Here is an 8,817-nt window from a genome sequence, read left to right as displayed (position 1 = left end):
CCATCTCCACCGCCATCTTCATCACCGCTGCTGTCTCCCATGAGGAGGGAGTAGTTCTCCATCGAGGCTAAGGGCTGTACCGGTAGCTATGTGGTTAATCTCTCTCCTATGTACTTCAATACAATAATCTCATGAGCTGCCTTACATGATTGAGATTCATATGATGATGCTTGTAATCTAGATGTCATTATGCTAGTCAAGTGGATTTTACTTATGTGATCTCCGGAGACTCCTTGTCCCACGTGTGTAAAGGTGACAGTGTGTGCACCGTGTGGGTCTCTTAGGCTATATTTCACAGAATACTTATTCACTGTTATGAATGGCATAGTGAAGTGCTTATTTATATCTCTTTATGATTGCAATGTGTTTTGTATCACAATATATCTGTGTGCTACTCTAGTGATGTTATTAAAGTAGTTTATTCCTCCTGCACGGTGTAATGGTGACAGTGTGTGCATCGTGTAGTACTTGGCGTAGGCTATGATTGTGATCTCTTGTAGATTATGAAGTTAACTATTGCTATGATGGTATTGATGTGATCTATGCCTCCTTTCATAGCGTGAAGGTGACAGTGTGCATGCTATGTTAGTACTTGGTTTGGTTATGTTGATCTGTCATGCACTCTAAGGTTACTTAAACATGAATATCGAATATTGTGGAGCTTGTTAACTCCGGCATTGAGGGTTCGTGTAATCCTACACAGTTAGTGGTGTTCATCATCCAACAAGAGAGTGTAGAGTCTAGCATCTATTTATTTATTCTGTTATGTGATCAATGTTGAGAGTCTCCACTAGTGAAAGTATGATCCCTAGGCCTTGTTCCTAAATACTGCTATCGCTGCTTGTTTACTGTTCTACTGCATCTGTACTATCCGCAATATTACCACCATCAACCACACGCCAGTCCTGGACAACAAAGCACTTTTCTGGAGCCGTTGCTACTGCTCATATTTATTCATACCACCTGTATTTCACTATCTCTTCGCCGAACTAGTGCACCTATTAGGTGTGTTGGGGACACAAGAGACTTCTTGCTTTGTGGTTGCAGGGTTGCATGAGAGGGATATCTTTGACCTCTTCCTCCCTGAGTTCGATAAACCTTGGGTGATCCACTTAAGGGAAACTTGCTGCTGTTCTACAAACATCTGCTCTTGGAGGCCCAACACTGTCTACAAGAATAGAAGCACCCGTAGACATCAGGAGCAAATTCAACAAAGTAGCTATCATTATTATTCTCATCAAGTGTAAGAGGCATGGTATAATCATAATAAAATTTATCCTCCATAGTAGGTGGCACCAAAAGACTACTATCATTATAATCATCATAAATAGGAGGCAAAGTATCATCAAAGAAAATTTTCTCCAAAATGCTTGGGGGACTAAAAATATCATGCTCATCGAAACCAGCTTCCCCAAGCTTAGAATTTTCCATATCATTAGCAACAATGGTGTTCAAAGCGTTCATACTAATATGTTCCATAGGTTTTTTAATTTTCGCATCAAACCATCCATGTCTTAACTCAGGAAATAGATTAAACAGCTCCATGTTGCTTTCCATTATGCCTAACTAGTGAAAAACAAGAAACAAAAAGATGCAATTGCAGGATCTAAAGGAAATAGCTTCGAGCACTTACAACGACACCAGAAAATAACTTAGTTACCTGGGACCGGAGTGTGAGTGCCTTTTACCTTTCCTCCCCGGCAACGGCGCCAGAAAATAGCTTGATGTCTACTCACACTTCTTTTCCTGTAGACAGTGTTGGGCCTCCAAGAGCAGAGGTTTGTAGAACATCAGCAATTTTTCCCTTAAGTGGATCACCCAAGGTTTATCGAACTCAGGGAGGAAGAGGTCAAAGATATCCCTCTCAAGCAACCCTGCGATCATAATGCAAGAAGTCTCTTGTGTCCCCAACACACCCAATACACTTGTCAGATGTATAGGTGCACTAGTTCGGCGAAGAGATAGTAAAATGCAAGTGGTATGGATGTATATGAGTGGTAATAGCAATCTGAATAACATATGGCAGCGAGTAAACATGCAGTGGAACAGTAAACAAACAGTGACAACGGCGCCAGAAAATGCTTGCTGGCGTGCAGTTGACGTGGGAGATAGGAATCTTTGTGGTGTAGCTTTTCTATTCGGAGACAAGGCCTAGGGATCATACTTTCACTAGTGGACACTCTCAACATTGATCACATAATAAAACCACTCTACACTCTCTTGTTGGATGATGAAAACCACTAATTGTGTAGGGCTACAAGAGCACCTCAATGCCGGAGTTAACAAGTTCCACAACATTCGATATTCATGTTTAAATAACCTTAGAGTGCATGATAGACCAACGCAATTATACCGAGTATTAACATAGCATGCACACTATCACCATCATACTATGAAAGGAGGAATAGATCACATCAATACCATCATAGTAATAGTTAACTTCATAATCTACAAGAGATCACAATCATAAACTATGCCAAGTACTACATGATGCACACACTGTCACCATTACATCATGGAGGAGGAATAGAGTACTTTAATAACATCACTAGAGTAGCACATCGATTAATAGTGATACACAGCTCATATGAATCCCAATCATGTAAGGCAGCTCATGAGATCATTGTATTGAAGTACATAGGAGAGAGATTAACCACATAGCTACCGGTACAGCCCTTAGCCTCGATGGAGAACTACTCCCTCCTCATGGGAGACAGCAGCGTTGATGAAGATGGCGGTGGTGTCGATGGAGATGCCTTCCGGGGGCACTTCCCCGTCTGGCGAGCGGCGTGCCGAACAGAGACTGGTCCCCGCATCTTGGCTTCGCGATGGCGGCGGCTCTGGAAGGTTTCTCGTACCGTGGCTTATTCGTATCGAAGATTTAGGTCAGGGGGCTTCTTATAGGCGAAGAGGCGGAGTCGGAAGGCTGACGGGGGCGCCACACAACAGGGGGGCGCGCCCCCCTTGGGCCGCGCCGGCCACCTGTGTGGTGGGCCTGTGACTCTCCTCTGGTCCCTCTCGGGTGTTCTGGAAGCTTCGTGGAATTATAAGATGTTGGGCGTTGATTTCGTCCAATTCTGAGAATATTTCCTTACTAGGATTTCTGAAACAAAAAAACAGCAGAAAACAGGAACTGGTACTTCGGCATCTTGTCAATAGGTTAGTTCCGGAAAACGCATCAAAACGATGTAAAGTGTGTACAAAACATGTAGGTATTGTCATAAAACAAGCATGGAACATAAGAAATTATCGATACGTTGGAGACGTATCACGCAGCATCGGAAATTGGTTTCGGAAGCGGCCATGACGATCATGGCTCCCATGACTACAAAGTTTTTTAGCCATGGAGATCGAAGTACTTATTGAACTTTGTAGGTATGGTTTACTTTGTGATCAAATAAATGATTTGTGGACAAAGGATTGATTTTGAACAATGATAAACCAACTACAAACAAAGAAGTTATGATGGGCCCGGACTCTGTTAAAATGGTCATGCGCCATGAAATTCATGATAGATGAATACTTTTTGAAAGTAAATGGATCTATAAAATTGATGGACTTGGATGGAATATCCTTGAAGAAGCTCGACTTGTCAAAAAGTTGTTTACGACAAAGTTCAAAAAGTTGACTATGATAAGATTAGATCTTCCGTAGCAATGCTTATAGTCTATGTGGATTATTCTAGTAATCGCTACATATTTCTTTTATGAGATATGCTAGTAGGATGGCAAAATACATTACTTAACAGAAGTGTGTATTAAAGGTGTATACAAGATAAAACCAAGAGTTTTGCTAGTCCGTGAAATACTAGATAGGTATACGAACTTCAATTGGATGAACTAAGTATCGCGGAGTTGGAATCTTCACCAGATGAAATAGTCAAAGAGTTTTTGATTTCATCAGAGACGATGAAGAGGCTTGCATTTGCAAGAAATTAAGTGGGAGCGCTGAGACACATTTATAATACTTTATGTAGATGACATATAGTTGGTTATAAATAATGTAATTATATACTTGATTATAAAAGGTTTCATTGAGAATTAACTTCAATGACAGGATATGGACTGAAACATATTTAGTGTCAAGATCTATGAAGATAGATTGAAACACATAATAAGTTTAAATCAAAGTACATAGAATGGATATTGAAGTAATTCAATATAGAATTATTAAGAAAATATTCTTGTCATGTGAAGGTTTAACAAGACTTGAGTGTATCTGACACTCAATGAGTAAAAACACATGAGTGATTATAGATCACGAATAATATGTACACAATCAGATGTCCTGTGCTCTAAAGTATTACGAGCATATACCAAAATGATTCATGTGATGATCATTGGACGACAGTAAGAATTTCCTTGGGTACTTTAGAAGAACCAAGGATATATATATAGTTTTGTATGGAGAAATGACAAACAAATCGTTGTAAGTTGTTGCACCGATATTAGTTTGGTCACATATAAAAATGAATTTCAAATCTCAATTAGGCTAAGTGTTGATTAAAAGGTAGCACAATAAGCTAGAAGATGTCTATGCTAGATTTAGATGAGTTCTAATATTGTGACAGATTCTACAAACGAAGGCAGAGTATGTCATTGTTTTGACAATGACTGAAGATGTTAAGTCGATAAGTTCTTTGAGAACTTTATGTAGTTCCGATAGTCTCAGAACTTTGAAGCTATATTGTGTGTGACAATATTAGTGACATATTTCAGACCGCGGAATTAAGGTTCCACCAGAAGACCAAACATATTTAATGCCGACTCATTAGGAAAATGAATGATGCGTGAAGACGCAAATGAATTGCAAAATACATACGGTTCTGAGCATGTCAGGTCCGTTGACTAAAACCTCTCCCGTGAGAAAAACATGATAAAGCACTGGAAGGCCAAGGTGTTATATCTTTACAAATGTAAACTAGATTATTGACTCTAGTGCAAGTGGGAGACTGTTGGAGATATGCCCAAGAGGCGATAATAAAATGGTTATTATAATATATCTTTGAGTTTATGATAATGTTTACATACCATGATATAATTGTATTAACCGAAACATTGATACATGTGTGTTATGTGAACAACAAGGAGTCCCTAGTAAGCCTCTTGTATAACTAGCTTGTTGATTAATAGATGATCATAGTTTCATGATCATGAACATTGGATGTTATTAATAACAAGGTTCTGTCATTTTATGAATGATGTAATGGACACACCCAACTAAGCGTAGCATAAGATCACGTCATTAAGTTCATTTGCTATAAGCTTTCGATACATAGTTACCTAGTCCTTTGACCATGAGATCATGTAAATCACTTATGCTGGAAGGGTACTTTGATTACATCAAACGCCACTTCGTAAATGGGTGGTTATAAAGGTGGGATTAGGTATTCCGAAAGTATGAGTTGAGGCATATGGATCAATGATACGTCTCCGACGTATCGATAATTTCTTATGTTCCATGCCACATTATTGATGATATCTACATGTTTTATGCATACTTTATGTCATATTTATGCATTTTCCGGAACTAACCTATTGACGAGATGCCGAAGGGCCAGTTGCTGTTTTCTGCTGTTTTTGGTTTCAGAAATCCTAGTAAGGAAATATTCTCGGAATCGGACGAAATCAACGCCCAGCATCTTAGAATCCCCGGAAGCATCCAGAACACCCGAGAGTCGCCAGAGTGGACCCACAGGGAGCCCAGGAGGTAGGCCGGCGCGGCCCAGGCCCTGGCCGCGCCGCCTTACCCTCTCACCGCCTCTTCGACCCTCCGACTCCGCCTCTTCGCCTATATAAAGGTCCTCGACCTAAAACCTCGATACGGAAAAACCACGGTATGAGAAACCATCCAGAGCCGCCGCCATCGCGAAGCCAAGATCTGGGGGATAGGAGTCTCTGTTCCGGCACGCCGCCGGGACGGGGAAGTGCCCCCGGAAGGCTTCCCATCGACACCACCGCCATCTTCATCACCGCTGCTGTCTCCCATGAGGAGGGAGTAGTTCTCCATCGGGGCTAAGGGTTGTACCGGTAGCTATGTGGTTAATCTCTCTCCTATGTACTTCAATACAATAATCTCATGAGCTGCCTTACATGATTGAGATTCATATGATGATGCTTGTAATCTAGATGTCATTATGCTAGTCAAGTGGATTTTACTTATGTGATCTCCGGAGACTCCTTGTCCCACATGTGTAAAGGTGACAGTGTGTGCACCGTGTGGGTCTCTTAGGCTATATTTCACAGAATACTTATTCACTGTTATGAATGGCATAGTGAAGTGCTTATTTATATCTCTTTATGATTGCAATGTGTTTTATATCACAATTTATCTATGTGCTACTCTAGTGATGTTATTAAAGTACTTTATTCCTCCTGCACGGTGTAATGGTGATAGTGTGTGCATCGTGTTAGTACTTGGCGTAGGCTATGATTGTGATCTCTTGTAGATTATGAAGTTAACTATTGCTATGATAGTATTGATGTGATCTATGCCTCCTTTCGTAGCGTGAAGGTGACAGTGTGCATGCTATGTTAGTACTTGGTTTGGTTGTGTTGATCTGTCATGCACTCTAAGGTTATTTAAATATGAAGATCGAATATTGTGGAGCTTGTTAACTCCGGCATTGAGGGTTCGTGTAATCCTACACAGTTAGTGGTGTTCATCATCCAACAAGAGAGTGTAGAGTCTAGCATCTATCTATTTATTCTATTATGTGATCAATGTTGAGAGTGTCCACTAGTGAAAGTATGATCCCTAGGCCTTGTTCCTAAATACTGCTATCGTTGCTTGTTTACTGTTTTACTACCTTTCTACTGCCTGCAATATTACCACCATCAACCACACGCCAGCAAGCACTTTTCTGGCACCGTTACTACTGCTCATACTTATTCATACCACCTGTATTTCACTATCTCTTCGCCGAACTAGTGCACCTATTAGGTGTGTTGGGGACACAAGAGACTTCTTGCTTTGTGGTTGCAGGGTTGCATGAGAGGGATATCTTTGACCTCTTCCTCCCTGAGATCGATAAACCTTGGGTGATCCACTTAAGGGAAACTTGCTGCTGTTCTACAAACCTCTGCTCTTGGAGGCCCAACACTGTCTACAAGAATAGAAGCACCCGTAGACATCAAGTACTTTTCTGGCGCCGTTGCCGGGGAGGAAAGGTAAAAGGCACTCATACTCCGGTTCCAGGTAACAGTACTTTTCTGGCGCCATTGTATTTGTGCTCGAAACTATTTCCTTTAGATCCTGCAATTGCATCTTTTTGTTTCTTGTTTACACTAGTTAGGCATAATGGAAAACAACAAAAATATGAGAGATCTTTATGAACTTTATCTTGAATTAGGACATGATGTGTTTGAAGAGAGAATTTAAAAACCCAAGGAACTTTATATGCATGCTAATGGGAATGTTATTAATATGAATGCTTTGAACACTATTGTTGCTAATGCTATGGAAAATTCTAAGCTTGGGGAAGCTGGTTTTGATGAGCATGATATTTTTAGTCCCCTAAGCATTGAGGAGAAAATTTACTTTGATGATACTTTACCTCCTATTTATGATGATTATAATGATAGTAGCCTTTTGGTGCCACCTGTTATGGAGGATAAATTTGATTATGATTACAATATGCCTCCTATATTTGATGATGAGAATAATAATGATAGCTACTTTGTTGAATTTGCTCCCACTACAACTAATAAAATTGATTATGGTTATGTTGGGAGTAGTAATAATTTTATGCATGAGACTCATGATAAGAATGCTTTATGTGATAGTTATATTGTTGAGTTTGCTCATGATGCTACTGAAAGTTATTATGAGAGAGGAAAATATGGTTGTAGAAATTTTCATGTTACTAAAATGCCTCTCTATGTGCTGAAATTTTTGAAGCTATACTTGTTTTATCTTCCTATGCTTGTCACTTTGCTCTTCATGAACTTGTTTATTTACAAGATTCCTTTTCATAGGAAGCATGTTAGACTTAAATTTGTTTTGAATTTGCTTCTTGATGCTCTCTTTTGCTTCAAATACTATTTCTTGCGAGTGCATCATTAAAACTGCTGAGCCCATCTTAATGGCTATAAAGAAAGAACTTCTTGGGAGATAACCCATGTGTTTATTTTACTACAGTACTTTGTTTTATATTTGTGTCTTGGAAGTTGTTACTACTGTAGCAACCTCTCCTTATCTTATTTTTATTGCATTGTTGTGCCAAGTAAAGTCTTTGATAGTAAGGTTCATACTAGATTTGGATTACTGCGCAGAAACAGATTTCTTTGCTGTCACGAATCTGGGCAAAATTCTCTGTAGGTAACTCAGAAAATTATGCCACTTTACGTGAGTGATCCTCAGATATGTACGCAACTTTCATTAAATTTGAGCATTTTCATTTGAGCAAGTCGGGTGCCTCAATATAATTCGTCTTTACGGACTGTTCTGTTTTGACAGATTCTGCCTTTTATTTCGCATTGCCTCTTTTGCTGTGTTGGATGGATTTCTTTGTTCCATTGACTTCCAGTAGCATTAAGCAATGTTCAGATGTGTTAAGAATGATTGTGTCACCTCTGAACATGTGAATTTTGATTATGCACTAACCCTCTAATGAGTTTGTTTCGAGTTTGGTGTGGAGGAAGTTTTCAAGGGTCAAGAGAGGAGGATGATAAAATATGATCAAGGAGAGTGAAAGCTCTAAGCTTGGGGATGCCCCGGTGGTTCATCCCTGCATATTTCAAGAAGACTCAAGCATCTAAGCTTGGGGATGCCCAAGGCATCCCCTTCTTCATCGACAAATTATCAGGTTCCTTCTCT

The sequence above is a fragment of the Lolium perenne genome, chromosome 3 (assembly GCF_019359855.2).
Source record: "Lolium perenne isolate Kyuss_39 chromosome 3, Kyuss_2.0, whole genome shotgun sequence".
Taxonomy (NCBI): Eukaryota; Viridiplantae; Streptophyta; class Magnoliopsida; order Poales; family Poaceae; genus Lolium; species Lolium perenne.
Note: the sequence above shows the minus strand (reverse complement) of the source record.